We start from the raw sequence: 17,102 nt of genomic DNA, 5'->3' as shown, positions 1-17,102 counted from the left end.
TTATAACAAAACACTTGCATTGAGAAAGTTGTGGTACTTAAGAAATGGCTCGAGTTGGATTTGGTTCAGTCAAGATGTTTATTGGGGAAAAATAATGAACAACACAAAAGCTAGAGATACTGAGACAAACATCGAGGCATACGAAAAAAATTATCCTTTCTTGGATATTTTAAAAGCCATCAAATGGAGTCCTGTATCTCCAAGCAAACACACTAAAGAATTTCTACTTTTTCAACTATAATAAGACTGTCATGCAATCATTTGTACAATTTCCATCAATTTCTCTGCCTTAAACCCTCTCCACAATGATTTAAACCCAATACATAGAATATATAAGTTCAAATTTCCACAGCCAGTAAATTATTATCTTCTTTTTAGAACAAATATTGAGTCTTTGAATAAAGGCAGGTTACAGATAGGAGCTTTGAGGGAGAGTGTGTCATTCTTGGGAGTCAAGGAGGGGTAAAAATGGGACTCTATAGAGGACGGGAAGGGTGGCTACGGTGAGATTCGAAAAATGCTTTAACGGTATTGGTGTAGGAGGAGGTGGCGGCAGCAGTTGTGGGAAGGTTAAAAGTGAAATTGCGCGAGTTTTGGGGAATCATGCTTTGGCAATTCTCTTGACATATCTCTTTATGATTGGGCAAGTGGGTTGGCTTCTCGATGCTATTGTGGCCCTCTGGGTATTGCTCTCTCTTTTTCTTATCTCAGATATGTATTCTTTTCTTGTATCAGATGTGTGGCTCAGTGTCATTTTTCCTTCCACGTATCCAAGTGCAAAGTATACTGGCTTTATATTCTATCATGGATATGGTTTCACCTTACAATCAAAACTATAATTTTTGTTATCATTTCGTTGTATACATGGAATGTTATATTCTTGACCGGATTGGATACCAACATTCTCTGCCCTTCTATCCCTTGGGTGGATAGAGATGCAATGTAGAGCTTTTGAATTTTTCGCGATGTTAAAGGAGCTGAAAGTAGAGGCCGTCGTGAATTGTGATTCTGCCTCAGATTTTGAGAAGTTGTGTTTGATTTTGTAAAACTTTTTTTAAGAGCTATTTTTGAAAAATAAGAATGGAAAAAAAAACACAAAAGCATTTGGCATGCTAATCACCGTTGCAAATCATTCTATCTTGATTTTCTTGGTGCAAATGCAAAATGGTATGCCAATCATTCATCAGCACGAAGTATTTTAATAGCTGCAATTAAGCTAATTATAGTCGTGACGTATCTCCATGATATGACGTTTTATCCTTTGTGTTTTTCAATGGATTCTAGCCTTTCGGTTAATTTTACAACGTTGTACACCAAGTAGGTCATCCGTGTATCACTGCTGAGTGATAGCAGCTATCATACTGTCTATATCAATCTTGTTCAAGGCAGTGTAAGGATATTTAACTTCAGTATTTATACTCATTTGAAACAGGATTTGATGCTCATACTGTAAACAAATTTAGTGATTTTATCACTTTTAAATCACTATCTATGAGGATTATATTAAGCGCCTGTTTGATATTGTTTAAAAAATGTATTTGTTGTTGGGGGGGGGGGGGGGGTATTGCATCTTCCCCTCCGTATAAAAATTTCATCCTTGAAATTTGCTTTACCAAAAAGTTCGGGATATTTAACCTGCATTTCATCTTTCGTTTTCCAAGTGGCTTCGTCTGTTGTCTGATTCCGCCACAATACTTAAACTAGTGGAATTTTCTTGTTTCTAAGTTGCTTTTCTTCTTGTTGAAGAATCTCTACTTGTTTTTCTTCATAAGTCAAATCTGGTTTTATCTCTATCAGTTCATTCTTCAGCATTTGAGACGGATTTCCAATGTACTTTCTCAACATGGATACATGAAATACATTGTGCACCTTGAAGAGGGAAGATCAAACTTGTAAGCAACATTTCCAATTCTCTCAGTAATAAAAAATGGACAATGAATCTTGGGCTCAATTATTCTTCCTTTCTAAACCGTATAACACCCTTCAACAGTGTTACCTTAATATTTGGTCTTCGATTGTGAATTAGAACTCTGCTTCTTTGGTCTGCATAATTTTTTGGTCAATTTTGAGTAGTTTGCATCCTTAGTGGCACAACTTCAACTAATTCACAAATCGTATTTTGACCTAAAAATTTCATTTCTCCAATCTCATCCCAATAAGTTGGAGATCTACATTTTTCTACCACATTCCAATAACAGCCTGATAACTATTTTTGTATGCAAATTCCAACACGGGCCCTGGAAATCCAATACACAGCTCAACATATCTTCTGTTATTTGTATTGTTTTTTCTGATTGTTTGTGTTGTGCTAAAAGATAAATGTGCTCCCAAAGCCTTAAGCTTTTCCGAAAGAGAGATAAGAACTTAGAATCTCTATAAAAAATAATAGATAGTGGTACACCATGAAGTCTAACTATTTCTTGTAAAGTTGTGCATATCGGTCCATGGAATAAGTGGAGCAAACTGGGATGAAGTGAGTTGATTTAGTCAACCTATCAATAACCCAAATACTATCGTATCCTAGTTGTTTTCGATAATTTCACTACAAAATCCATTGTGATTCTTTCTCACTTCCATTCTGGGATAGGTAATGGTTACAAGGTTCCTATTAGCCTTTGATAGAATGCCTTTATCGGTTGACATGTTAAAAATTTTAGTAGCTCCCAAATGAATAGAATAAGGGGTTGTGTGTGATTCAGATTGAATATCTCTTTGGATATTTTCTTTATCAGGCACATACAATTGTCCTGTAAATTGTAACATAGCATTATTCGATATATAAAAGTCTGAAACTTTTCCAGCATGTATATCAATGACCTTCGAACAATAATCATCTTCTTGTTGCCCTTGTTGGATTTTATTCCATAAAGTTGACTACAGTATCCATGCTGGAAGTTTTTCCTTCATGGATCCTTGCGATACAATTCAGTAATATCCATTTCCTATAAGTCTACCAAATCTAATTTTTGAGTCTCAATTATAGTTGCAACCCAAGATATCGATTTTCTACTCAATGCATCAGCTACTAAGTTAGCCTTAAAAGGGTGACAATTGATAACACAATCATAATCTTTTACCAACTCTAGCCACCTACTTTGTCTCATATTCAACTCCTTTTATGTGAATAAATATTTCAAAATTTTATGATTGGTATAAATCTAGCACCGTACCCACATAAATAATGCCTCATATTTTAAGTGCAAATGTAATTGAGACAAGCTCCAAGTCATGTGTAGGATAATTCATTTTATATTCGTTAAGTTGCCTAAATGCACATGCAATAACTTTACTATTTTGTATCAACAACATCCTAGACCATTTTTAGAAGCAACACTATAAAGCATAAAGTGAAGAGCACCATATGGAATCGAAAGGATAGGACTATACTTGGATCAGCTAATATACCCTCACTTTATATTACATGCTCCGAAACCCACACAAAATTGAATCAAAATCCCTAAAAAGCTAAAATTCTAGTTTGAAGTTGGACCCAATAATTTATAGAATCAAGGAACTAAAGCTATATAGAACTTGACCCCTTAATCAAAAAGCTACTAAAATAAAAGATTTTTGCCAACATTAAACAACTGAAAAAATGCGTCCAGAGTTTTGCACTATGCAACAGTGTATTATTATTATTATTATTTTTTGATAATTATGGGTGTCCGGGCCAGCTTACACGCATTTAGACTAATTCCATGGGATCCTAAAGTTTACAGTCGGGTATTCACCTTAATGATCCCGAGGGGATTCCAATTGGTGACCATTGGGGAGCAAACCCAATGCCTGACCACTGAGCTACCCCTTAGGGTTTTTTAATTTTCAATATTCCAACAGCATAAAACTATAAATGAAATAATATGATTCAACACCAATTCAAACAATGTTCATTAGTGTATATTTCCTTTTTGAAATTTCAATGGCGTAAAATAATTAATGAAATAATATGACTTGGATTCTCATAATCATTAAAGACAATTCTAAAATAAGTGATAAATACATATTTTGTAAGCATGTTGACAATAATCATGATGCTAGATTCTTATTATCTAGGAGTAATTTCTTATTTAATTTATCATCGTTTAGACATTAATCCTGATGCTAGATTCGTATTATCTAGGAGTAATTTCTTATTTAATTTATCATCGTTTAGACATTAATCCTGATGCTAGATTCGTATTATCTAGGAGTAATTTCTTATTTAATTTATCATCGTTTAGACATTAATCCTGATGCTAGATTCGTATTATCTAGGAGTAATTTCTTATTTAATTTATGATTGTTTAGAGAAATTCAACATAACATATTCTAAGTAGTCTTGTTTTCTTTTAAGAATTATGTAGAATTTGCTCACCCTACACGTAGCTTCCAACAAAGATTGTTTGTGTGTCTAGTTTTGTGTTAGTAAGCACAGAGCTTGACAGAATTAGCTGAAGTAGTGGGCCAAAGGTTATTGCTGGTCAAAGTTGAAGCGTTTGAGTGGACTTATGTAACTTGTCTCTTTTTTTGACAATGGACTAGTAATTAGGCCTTTACGAGATTTGGAAGATGGGAAGTAGCCAAAACACTACTGCTAACATGAATGAGGATGTGGTTAAGACCTGCTAGAAACACGTAGACCCAATCTTCAACAATAGGCTTCCTTTGTTTCTCACAGCATGTGTCATGTCGTTAGGCCTCTGACAATTTAGTTCCATTAATATGGAGTTCAGTTGTAGTATTCAGCAAGAGGCCAACCACCCTAACTCGATCGGAATGATTCCTTTATACTTCCATTAAAAGAGTCACAAAAATCTAGATATCTCCTTTATATCTTCTCCAAAACTTCCTAAGTCATTCCACAGTATACAAAATGCAACATCAAATGGAATTCATGAGCGAAGAGATGACTAAAGCATTTTCAACCTCCCATTCTTTATACTATGGATCATCATTAGCAGATGCAGCATTTCATCACATGATATAACTCTTTTTCTTCCGACCCACAATATGGATCTCCAAAATCGTGGACAAAATCCAATAATTAGCACCATCTAATTTACTGAAATTGGAGAGGAAGTGTCATGAACAGTCACAAGAGAGACAACCTTGATGTTAGAAGACTTCGTACTAGTTATGTCAATCATCTTGGCTAGGCATGGGCACAGTTCGGTTTGGGTCGGTTTCGACTCCAACCTGAAACCAAAACCAAATTAGTTAATTTAGGTGAATTTCAACACAAATCAACCCACTCTAGTTCTTAAATCGAATCGAACCAAATCGGTTAGGTTTGGTTAGTCGGTTTGGACTTTTAGTCCAAATTGATTTTTTTTAAAAAAAATTGTCCTAGTTTTGGGCCCACTTAGTTCCATTAATATGGAATTCAGTTGTAGGATTCAGTAAGAGGCCAACCACCTTAACTCGATCGGAATGATTCCTTTATACTTCCATTAAAGAGTCATAAACATCGAGATATCTCCTTTTTATCTTATCCAAAAGTTCCTAAGCCATTCCACATTATACAAAATGCAACATCAAATGGAATTTATGAGCGAAGAGATGACTAAAGCATCTTCAACCTCCCATTCTTCATACTGCGGTTCATCATTAGCAGATGCATCTTTTCATCACATGATGTAACCCTTTTTCTTCCAACCCACAATATGCATCTCGTACTAGTTGTGTCAGTCATCTTGGCTAGGTATGAGCACGGTTTGGTTTGAGTCGGTTTCGACTACAACCTGAAACCAAAACCAAATTAGTCAATTTAGGTGAATTTCAACACAAACTAACTCGCTCTAGTTCTTAAATCGAACCGAACCAAATTAGTTGGATTCGGTTGGTCGGTTTGGACTTTTAGTCCAAATTGATTTTTTCTTTAAAAAATTGTCCTAGTTTTGGGCTGACTTAGTTTACAAAGACTAAAATAACTAAATAACTTCATATTACAAGAATTATTGAATAACAAATAAAATCGGGTTAATAGAGACGGATGAACAGAAAATGTAAGAATTTTGTTGCTCTTTTATCTATTATGTAGCCTGACAACTTGAAATAGGGAAAAAATGCTAAGTATAACATAATAAGCTTCTGATAAGAAATTTTCAGTACTATTACTTATCGGCAACATCGTAAATGGAAGGGAATTGAGATAGAGTTATGAGATTAGGGTTTATCTTTTGATTTTTTTATTTTTTTTAAAATGGTATGTAAGTGTGTTGGGTTGGTTGGTTAACCAGTGGTTTGAGTGGTTTGAGATTTCAAACAATGACTGAACCGACCCACCATGGTTTTGTTTAAAAGAAAATCAAATCAAACCAATAACTTGTGTCAAACTGATCCGAACCAGTTCGAGTTGGTTCGGTTTGATTGGTTTTGTCGGATTTTTGATTTTTTTTTCCCAGCCCTAATCTTGGCAACTAAGGTTTACTTTTTAGTAATTACAAAAATAGGATACTCACAACCACCAAGCTAGGATTTTTGCATCCACAGAGAGGAAATGTGACCAAGCAGTAAGAGGAGATCTGACCAAGAAAGGGTCACAAACAAGTTGAAGAGGTTCAAGGCCAACCACACGAGTCGCCCATGCAAAGGGCTCGCCTAAGGGGTTTGACTGCTCGAAATAGTTGAAGAGGTTCAGGTTAATTACATGAAGGTTAGCCTCGATGCAATTTGAGTAAGCCTCACGGTAAAAAATAATCTTCTCATTTTTTAAGAATGTTGTTAAAATAATCTTCAGCTTTTAAAAGTTTTAATTGCATACACATTAGTTTCCTCCCATGCACTTAAAGAAGCATATGGAGGCATTAATGAAAAGTAAAAGCTGAAGACATAAGAAGAAAGAAAGAGAAGAAAAAAGAACCAAATGTCAGAAAATTTGATATCGGAGCTGCTGGTGGTGCTATAGGTACCACCAGCCAATGGAGTTGTTGAAGGAGCAGCTGTTATTTGCTTTTACTATATCATGGGATTTGGTGGTTGATGAGGCTTGGGCATTGAGTTGTCTGCCACCCGAAAAATGCAATTAAAGTAGCACCTCAAGGCAGAATCTTGCATGTCAAATCTAGGTGCGCCTTGAGTCACAATTCAGTACTGCCTTTTCAAACCATGCCTTAACCTAGTGATAGAATTCCCTTCCTATCTAGAACTGACATTCTCGGTAGCCCATATTCCTAGTTCTTAGATCCAGTTTTCGGCTGGAAGTGGTGTCTGCTTTGAAATCTTTGTTAAGCATATTTGGTAGAACTTGTCACTGTGAACTATGTTGCTTTTTAATTTATGTTTCTTCTAAATCACCAGCTTCTCTCAAGTACTCGTGCAGTCATTGTTTACTGCGTTGCTTTCTTGAATTGATCATGCTAGTAAACTGACTGTGCATGTGTGTGTTCATACAGTTTCAGAACCCAAATTGGTAGAAGCAGCACTTGCTCATCTCTCTGCTCCAGGTCAGGGAATTTTTCGTAGCTAGACTCCTTGAGAAATGACACGAAGATTTTCGAGGGTTCGGTCCTTTGTTTGCAAATGGTTGGGGAATCCATAAAGGTGGCCATTTATTATTATTATCGTCGTCGTCGTCGTTGTCATCTTATTCAATAACTATTTTTAGCGTCATTATATATATATTTTTATTGTTACTGGGGAAGCTAGCTTATTGCTGAAATCATGGTAGCTAGAGGGATATAAGGTGCAACTACTTTTCTATGTCCATTAAACTTTGCATCTACGCGTGGTTAATCTGTTGAACATAATTGTACTTTTTCATGATTGCTGATTCTTAAAGTTGCCATCATAGTTTTCTAATTCCTGTACTATCACGCCTTGAATCTTCAACCATTAGAATTCAGTGCACAAACTGTATTTCCCAAACTCCTTTCCTTTGTTACCCTAACTTATCCCATAGTAGTTAGTACCTTGAAAGATGTGTATCTTCTACATCTTTAACTCTTGCTCTTCATCATTTGGCATGTTAATGTCACGTCACTTTGATATTTAGGGGAGACACGCAGATACCACAGATCAAACAGCCTAAATCTTACAACTATATTAAACTGGTAATGAACAGAACCACACAACGGGAAAGATGTGGGGACTCATGGATCCAGTTGGATTTTCTGTGTCACAAGTTACTTAAAGCCAATGCTAAGAATAAAATCATATGTTCTGTATGAAATCGAAACATGTTTGACATGTGCAATCTTCAAACTAACACATGTTACAACCTGAGAAAACACATAATGCTGCCCACGCATTTTGCAGATCTTGGTTGGTCTACTCACCATTTGGTATTCTAGTTCCTCATCAATGTTGCAGGTCAATCTGAAATGGGAAAAAAACATGAGAAGGAAAAGTTATAGTTTCATGTGTATTTTTCATGATTACTTCTGNTCTTGTGATGTCGTACACTGAATCCTCAACTACTACAATACAGTGCATGAATTATATTTTTCGAATGTCTTCCCTTTCTCTTAGGATTCTACCTAACCCTGTAGTATCAATAAAGTACCTTGAAAAGGTCCGTTCTTGTACGTTTTGATGCTCGATCTTTATCATGTGGCATCGTAAAGAGTGGAACACTTTGGCGAGACACACAACTAACATAGCTTAAAACAATATCAATCTTATTACTAAATTAGTGGGTTACTACACGATTAACAAAATGCATACACTGAGAAAGTTGTGGAACTTAAGAAATTGTTTGAGTTGGATTTGGTCTGGTCAAGATGTTTATTGGGAAAAAATAATGAATGACACAAAAGTTAGAGATACTGAGACAAACAAACACTAACAAACACTAAGGTACTGGCAAATTTATCTTTTCTTGAATATTTTATAACAACACACTTGCACTAAGCAAGTTTTAGTACGTCGGAAGTGGCTCGAGTTGGATTTGGTCCAGTCAAGATGTTTATTGGAAAAAATAATGAACGATACAAAAGTTAGGATACTGAGACAGACAAACATCGAGATGCAGTTATATTTATTTTTTCTTGGATATTTTATAACAAAACACTTGCATTGAGAAAGTTGTGGTACTTAAGAAATGGCTCGAGTTGGATTTGGTTCAATCAAGATGGTTTATTGGGGAAAAATAATGAACGACACAAAAGCTAGAGATACTGAGACAAACATCGAGGCATACGAAAAAAATTATCCTTTCTTGGATATTTTAAAAGCCATCAAATGGAGTCCTGTATCTCCAAGCAAACACACTAAAGAATTTCTACTTTTTCAACTATAATAAGACTGTCATGCAATCATTTGTACAATTTCCATCAATTTCTCTGCCTTAAACCCTCTCCACAATGATTTAAACCCAATACATAGAATATATAAGTTCAAATTTCCACAGCCAGTAAATTATTATCTTCTTTTTAGAACAAATATTGAGTCTTTGAATAAAGGCAGGTTACAGATAGGAGCTTTGAGGGAGAGTGTGTCATTCTTGGGAGTCAAGGAGGGGTAAAAATGGGACTCTATAGAGGACGGGAAGGGTGGCTACGGTGAGATTCGAAAAATGCTTTAACGGTATTGGTGTAGGAGGAGGTGGCGGCAGCAGTTGTGGGAAGGTTAAAAGTGAAATTGCGCGAGTTTTGGGGAATCATGCTTTGGCAATTCTCTTGACATATCTCTTTATGATTGGGCAAGTGGGTTGGCTTCTCGATGCTATTGTGGCCCTCTGGGTATTGCTCTCTCTTTTTCTTATCTCAGATATGTATTCTTTTCTTGTATCAGATGTGTGGCTCAGTGTGATTTTTCCTTCCACGTATCCAAGTGCAAAGTATACTGGCTTTATATTCTATCATGGATATGGTTTCACCTTACAATCAAAACTATAATTTTTGTTATCATTTCGTTGTATACATGGAATGTTATATTCTTGACCGGATTGGATACCAACATTCTCTGCCCTTCTATCCCTTGGGTGGATAGAGATGCAATGTAGAGCTTTTGAATTTTTCGCGATGTTAAAGGAGCTGAAAGTAGAGGCCGTCGTGAATTGTGATTCTGCCTCAGATTTTGAGAAGTTGTGTTTGATTTTGTAAAACTTTTTTTAAGAGCTATTTTTGAAAAATAAGAATGGAAAAAAAAACACAAAAGCATTTGGCATGCTAATCACCGTTGCAAATCATTCTATCTTGATTTTCTTGGTGCAAATGCAAAATGGTATGCCAATCATTCATCAGCACGAAGTATTTTAATAGCTGCAATTAAGCTAATTATAGTCGTGACGTATCTCCATGATATGACGTTTTATCCTTTGTGTTTTTCAATGGATTCTAGCCTTTCGGTTAATTTTACAACGTTGTACACCAAGTAGGTCGTCCGTGTATCACTGCTGAGTGATAGCAGCTATCATACTGTCTATATCAATCTTGTTCAAGGCAGTGTAAGGATATTTAACTTCAGTCTTTATACTCATTTGAAACAGGATTTGATGCTCATACTGTAAACAAATTTAGTGATTTTATCACTTTTAAACCACTATCTATGAGGATTATATTAAGCGCCTGTTTGATATTGTTTAAAAAATGTATTTGTTGTTGGGGGGGGGGGGGGAATTTGTTTTGGTATAGTGAATTTTTGAAGAATGTATAGCTAAAATGTAAGAAAAAGTTGTAGGCTAACGTATGAAATATTTTATTGTGAGAACGTGTGGTTTAATGAGTTTGAGAAAAGAGAGTTTTTGGAGAATGGTAACAAACATAGGCTAAGAAACCCTTAGGATAACAATATTGAAATGTTATGAAATTCATAAAGTTTACTCGATCAAATAGTCCAAAGTTAGGGATTGCAAAAAAACTCATTAACCAAAGACATGAAAGATAAAATAAACAAGACTTCCCCGACCCGTTGCTATTTCTACCCAAAGTTAAGCTATTTCAATTTCATACAACTTTCTTTCAAATTGTTAGGACTGTCTACTCTTCGTGTTATAATGCATTAAGCAACTTATGTAATATTTGATCCTTTGCATATGTTGAAAAACTAGTGTCTCCTAAGACTGTTGTTAGTATACATCTCAAAAAAGAGCAAGGGCCAATTTGACATGACTTTTGAGACTAAAAAGCTACTTTTGAACTATTTGATTAATTTTAAAAGCGTTTAAAAAATGATGTTAACCTAATGTGACTTCCTTTAAAAGCTCATCTGGAAGAGAAAGTTCTTTCAAACACTAATTAAAGTAAGTTTATCAGAAAGCTCTTCTACAAGAAATAGAAGTGCTAAATCAAATTGTTCCTAATTCTGGTTGATTCAGATTGTTATTCTTTAATCAGATAAATTTTTTTGTTAGTGAATTCTTATATGAAGTGCATATGAGCAACCTTTACAGCATTACTGCTTTATTCTCGTACTTATATGTGATTTATTATTGTTGCTTCATGTACAAATAATTCACTGTGAATTCTCCTTTCAGCTGGTTAATTCCCAGTTTACTTGTTGCAGCTGTGTCCTTTTTGTAGTCAGCCATTCTCAGGTAAGAGATGTAGATTTAGGCCAACCATATCCGATTTGTATGTGCCTCGCATCGTTCTTTTACTTCTTGTAGTGGTAGGTGATGAGTTTGTAGCAGGTCAAGTTCTCCAATGAATCCACAATATTCGACCAAGCATTCAGTGACTTCTCTCCTTTTACAAAGAAAGATTTGCTTCAACTCTGTACATCAGATTGATTACAGAATGAGGTCACGAAATTTTTGCCTTAAAGTTTGGCAATAAAACCCAAAATTTATCAAGATTCTAACTTTCGTTGTCATCCAGGGAAGCATTCATCTGTTTTAAGTTATTGACGTTGAAGCAGAAATAAGAGATGCAGATTGAGTTTTTTAGTTGTTATGAACTAAACGAGGGTCAATTGCGCTCGTTCCAGTCAACACAAGGTGAGAGATGTAAAATTTTCAAAACGAGACGTCACATCTATGACTTGATAAATGTGTGCCGATGTATGGAAAGCGTTCATCCTACACGTGGATTTGACAAGTATTTTTGACAAATAATCGTGATCTTTAGATGAAGCAAATTCAACGGTTATTATCTCATGAATCTCAAATAGTTATAATTAACTCTCTCATGATCCTAATAAAATACATAGTGACTATTGAATTTGCTTAATCTAAAGGTCACGATTATTTATCAAAAATACTTGTCAAATCCATGTGTAGGAAGAACGCTCCTCCCGATGTATATCATTTCATCTCTTCAATTTACAATAGGAAATGGCAAGCAAGATATAAGTCCCTTTTATTTATGGAAATGCCAGGTTACTACTGGAATCTCAACATACAATTATAAAGAAAAATGAAGAAAAGGAGCTTCTAACACTTCCACCCTGATCCGAGGTTATCAACAACAAGTGACATCTCAAAGAGATCATAATCTGCATCCGATCTAGAATCTAAAGAGTGATACCCAAAGTAAACCACTTTATTCCAAAAGTGTCGAGACAGACCCAACCTAATGAGCGCCGTCAACTTTCTGCCAATACGGGAAAAGAAAATCACGATGATAACATGTTGAAAAAGAATAACGATCCATACGTCATTGAAAGAAAATTAAAACCCTTCAAAACAAACATAGAATGTTTGCCGGTTTGATGATCTAGACATGTCCAAACGTAGAATCAGTATTGGCAGCAATATAGTTATACCTCTTCTTTCTTCTCTTTCTTGCTAAAGAATTTGTAACCTCCGAAAAGGAGCAAGCCCCATCCAGAGAGAGAGACAATCACAAACTGCAAAAGAACACAGGCTCTAGTCAAGCAGACAATGACAGAATGACTTATCATTTGCACCCATTGTACATCTTAGTTCATGTTTTGGAAACATTATAGTTTTCTTAAAGTTTAATGGTTGATGTCAAACATTAATTTTAGTGACACATTTTATAGGATTTGTGACTATTTTTCATTTATCCACCACTTTCTATTACATTATTTCAGGGGTAAAGGAATTTGAACAATCCCCTGGACGCCTAGGGGATTGTTCACCCAGCATTGCTCTTATTTCAAGACATTTTATCAGGACAAGCAGTCTCATTTATGAAAAAACTCAAGAAAGGTGAGACTCATCCATAAAGCCCAATAAGCGGGATTTTTCATATAATTTAGCCGTCGTCCATTGAATTATAGAACTAAGAGTGATAAATTTTAGTTGATCTTGAATAGATTAAGACCATGCTACTGGTACACCGGGGTTAACTGACCCCTCGCAATAGGGGGGTCCACGATTTTTTTATTCTTCGTGGCCCCCCCTTTGTTTTGAGGGAATTCGCTAGCACTGAATGTTATAAATTTCTGATCGTACTACTTCTTGATGTCATGCAGTATTTCAGAGCTCTCCATTCATAATACACTTTCTCTTATTCAACATTCTATAATGAAATCTACTTTAACATCAGTCAAAATCATAATATTCCAAGGATAGGAGATCAAGGTTTTTTTTTTTTTTTATTCCAAGAAAATACCTCATATCACATCACTTGTAGATAACCACGACGGGCCTTCTTACATGCCTAAGGTAGCATGAGTTTTAGCCCCCGTTTGGACTCCCCTTTTTTTTTAAAAATTTTTAATGTGTGGAATAGTTTTTTTTTTCAGAATGTGTGGTTGAAAAAGAAGGAAAAATTTTCGATTTACGTGTAATATTATTTTATGGAAGACTGTGTGGTTGAAAATAAGAATGAGAAGAAAAAATTGAAAGAAAAAGAGGGTCAAATAGGGGCTTAATCTGTTCTTCACATTTATGTGTAGCTCCTTTTTAGCCCAACGTTTGAGAATATATTTTATAAAAAATAATTTTTTACGAATGTGTGATTAAAAAAAAAATATATGAAATTTACGTATAAAATTATCTTATTCGAAAAATGTGTGTAGTTCTAAATGAGTTCCACGAAAATAAATTTTAAAAATGAGGCTCCAACATGGACTTAGTATATTTTAGAATCTATCTTGTAGTTCGAATGTACCATCATTAATATTAATTTAGAGTTTTTTTCCATTCTTTTATAGGTTTAGGGGTTTTAATGACACGTTCAACATTAGAATTTTCCCGGACTAGACAGCCCGCCCATGGTCAATCACTACAACCTGATACTACACATGATCAAAATTCAATTAAAAGCATAAATTTATATTTCTAATTTAAGAGAAATAGATAAATATTTATCTTTTTACATCCTAATAAATCAGAACTAGCATTGTAATGTGACACATATCACACTATCCTTTCTATATCACGATGAACTTAATTAATGAGAGCTCCCACTTAGCATCAACGTATAGGACATTCATTTAGTGCATAGAATAAAACTTGAGATCTCGTATGTTTATATATATACATATATATGTAAGTAAATATCCACCATATTGATTGGATTCCTCATAATTCTTGGTTACAAGACATTTTTTTTGTAAACTCATTTCTTCAAATTTTTCTTTTACATATTTTCATTGAGATGTAGAAAACAAAATCGTGATGAGGAAGTTAACTTTGAAAGATATGAATGGTACCTATAAACTCTCTAATAAATGGAGTGCACTGCCTCCAGTTGTAGATCAAGTGACGAAAATATGTAAGAAAATGAGTATTACCTGTTGGAAGAATTTTGTGAATACTGACGTCAAAATAAGTATAATGATGGTTTTTAAATCCGTGCCGGAAATTGGACAGAGTAATGGCGAAGAAAACACAAACAACAAGAAGAAGAAAGTAGGGACAAAGCCGAGGCAAGAGTTGGACTCTTTGTCCTTAAGTCGAATTTGTCCCGCAATGGTGCCTACGGATTTCGGCAATCGAATCTCAAGATATAACGGCTACACTTGTGTTTGTAGCACTCCAAAACACAAGTACAACGAACCAAATTTAGGCTTATGTACTCCAAGGATGAAGGAAAATCAAAATAAATGAAATGATTTTGATTTTGGATAGAAGAGAGGATGAGAGATGTTTTGCATATCAAATTGTGAGGAATAAGACACCCAAAGGGTCCTATTTATAGACCATAAAAGGGTGTGGACGAAATTGTTGAGGCCAAATCATGCACCCTTTCCAAACAATGCACCTTTATGAAAAGGTGTCTATTCACCAGTCGCACGGTCAAATATTTTGACCTGATTTTTGTCCTTTTTCGTAATTTCTCATTCATCCGATATTGATTTTTCGAAATGCCAAATATACCCTTCAATACATGCAGAGAAATCAAAATTCTCTTTCGGGGGCGTTGCCCCCGAGCCCCCACAGGAGGCGCTGCCCCCTCGACAATTGATGAAGGATTCTTTGAAAAGTTAAGGATTAGTAATCTTTGAAAACACTGCCTCCGTTATCAGTAGAATTCAAGAATGAGTTTCTAAAGTGGCTGGAAAAAGAGAATTTTGCAGGAAAAGATGGTGGTACGAAAGTGATACAAATAAGAATGGGAGCCCAACTTCTAATTCCTGTCAATCAAACAAGGGAGGATTTTTTGAACGAGAATGAGAAGGCTCATCTCACCAAACGTTGTCCAAATGGCAAAATAAAGCACTATAACTGTTCGCGTAATCGAACCATTACTACAAGAAGGCATAATGATATTAAGGACGTGGACGATGAATAAAAGAACTGGGGATCATATCAAATCTTATGTGTTGACTAGAAATCGGTCCAAAATCATGGAAAATAGTAATCTCGAACATTAAAACGCACGGCAATTGTGGGCCATTCGAATTGGTTTTGAATTGTGCTTTGCTCTTTTTAGGCTCCCATAAAATTAGAAAGGGTTAAAAAATTAATAGTTGCAGTATTTTAGTTAAGATTTAACTATTTACTTGACAAGATTATTGGTTATTTTATTTTATTTTTTATAATCAATTATCATTATTATTTATTTATTTTTCTATTTACGATTTTGATCAGGTCACAGTAATTAAAGTTAAACGTTTCAACAGCACCGAACCTTACACCATCTCACGATTTACTCACTAAACTTCATGAATTGTCCCGTCCACTGAACTTAGCTCCATCCATCTTCATCACTCACATGATTCAAACTGTTAACGTACAATGCCTACGTGGACAACGAAAAAATAAGCTGGCTAGTTAAATCCTTCCAATTGTTATTGATGAGCCAAATCATAAGCAAAATCACATCTAAACAACACATTTTGCCAATTAAATACACGATTTTTTACCAATTTATTAGACGAACCAGTAAGAGTGAAAATCAATACAACTCGAAAACCCTTTGCAGCAATCAATTACCCCTAATTCATATCCCTAAATTGAACATGTAATCGTGAATTTCATTTTCCCCAAATCGAACCATTAAGCGTGAAATCTATTTTTCCCAAATTTAACTGTTCTACGTTGTGAGGGTGTGAACCCTAAACGAATATACTTGGTCGCTATAAACAAAAAAACCATCATTGTTGAACTTTCTGGAAGGCGTCCACATGGATGGTTCACCTTAAGGTATTTTCAAAACAAGTTCTTATGTGGCTTATTAAATAACCTGTACGGCTGTATTGTTTAAATTTTTTCATGTGAGTCCGAGTTTAAATTTGTATTATTATATCTGACTATGAACATTACACTCCTAATGAACCTTAATTGACTATGAACATTACACTGCTGAGTTATATATTTTTACGGCTTATTTTAGTTTTGTTGACTCCAATAAATGTTGTCAACAAATACCAGATCCACCCGCGCTCACGTAAGCGAAAGTCTAACACACAAAGACACGTGGACGGTCTAAAAGGGACAGATCAAGGGCGTGAGAATAGCTTAACGACGCGGGACGAGAACGTTCGAAATTCGACGAAATGATCGTAAACCGATTATACAATAATTACCAATCGATGTTTGCTAATGTGCATCTAAATATGTATGAACTCGTTTATATTGCAAGATAAATAGAAAGAGAGAGTGAGTTGAGTAAAATATGATTTCTTGTATTGATTCTTGCATTAGCCTTTGTATGGCGTACAGGAGGGAGTATTTATTGCGTCACTAGTTAGATCGTGACCTTTGGTTCGGGGTATACGTGGCCTCATCCGGTTGAGTTACATGTCAAATTGTAAGCATTAGCCGCACCTAGCCTATTATACATTTATTGATTGGCAGAGTCGTCTCTACCAGTGACAAGACTTAA

The 17,102-nt window shown here is 35.1% G+C and overlaps 3 long non-coding RNA genes across 3 annotated transcripts; 2 read left to right on the top strand and 1 right to left on the bottom strand.

Annotated features, from left to right (window-relative positions):
- Positions 1-4,202: 4,202 nt before the first annotated feature.
- Positions 4,203-7,787, top strand: LOC111393455. The gene is made up of 2 exons (XR_002702423.1): positions 4,203-6,634; positions 7,374-7,787. It is a non-coding gene; the product is annotated as an uncharacterized LOC111393455 (long non-coding RNA).
- A 1,332-nt stretch (positions 7,788-9,119) lies between these two features.
- On the top strand, positions 9,120-12,376 carry LOC111393454. The gene is made up of 3 exons (XR_002702422.1): positions 9,120-9,659; positions 11,396-11,857; positions 12,238-12,376. It is a non-coding gene; the product is annotated as an uncharacterized LOC111393454 (long non-coding RNA).
- On the bottom strand, positions 12,121-13,229 carry LOC111393453. The gene is made up of 2 exons (XR_002702421.1): positions 12,625-13,229; positions 12,121-12,452 (listed from the first exon to the last, which is right to left on the bottom strand). It is a non-coding gene; the product is annotated as an uncharacterized LOC111393453 (long non-coding RNA).
- Between the last annotated feature and the right edge of the window lie 3,873 nt (positions 13,230-17,102).

This window comes from Olea europaea, chromosome 4 (assembly GCF_002742605.1).
Source record: "Olea europaea var. sylvestris chromosome 4, O_europaea_v1, whole genome shotgun sequence".
In the NCBI taxonomy this organism is placed as follows: Eukaryota; Viridiplantae; Streptophyta; class Magnoliopsida; order Lamiales; family Oleaceae; genus Olea; species Olea europaea.
The sequence above is the reverse complement of the archived record's forward strand: the minus strand, read 5'-3'. Positions and strand labels throughout refer to the sequence as shown.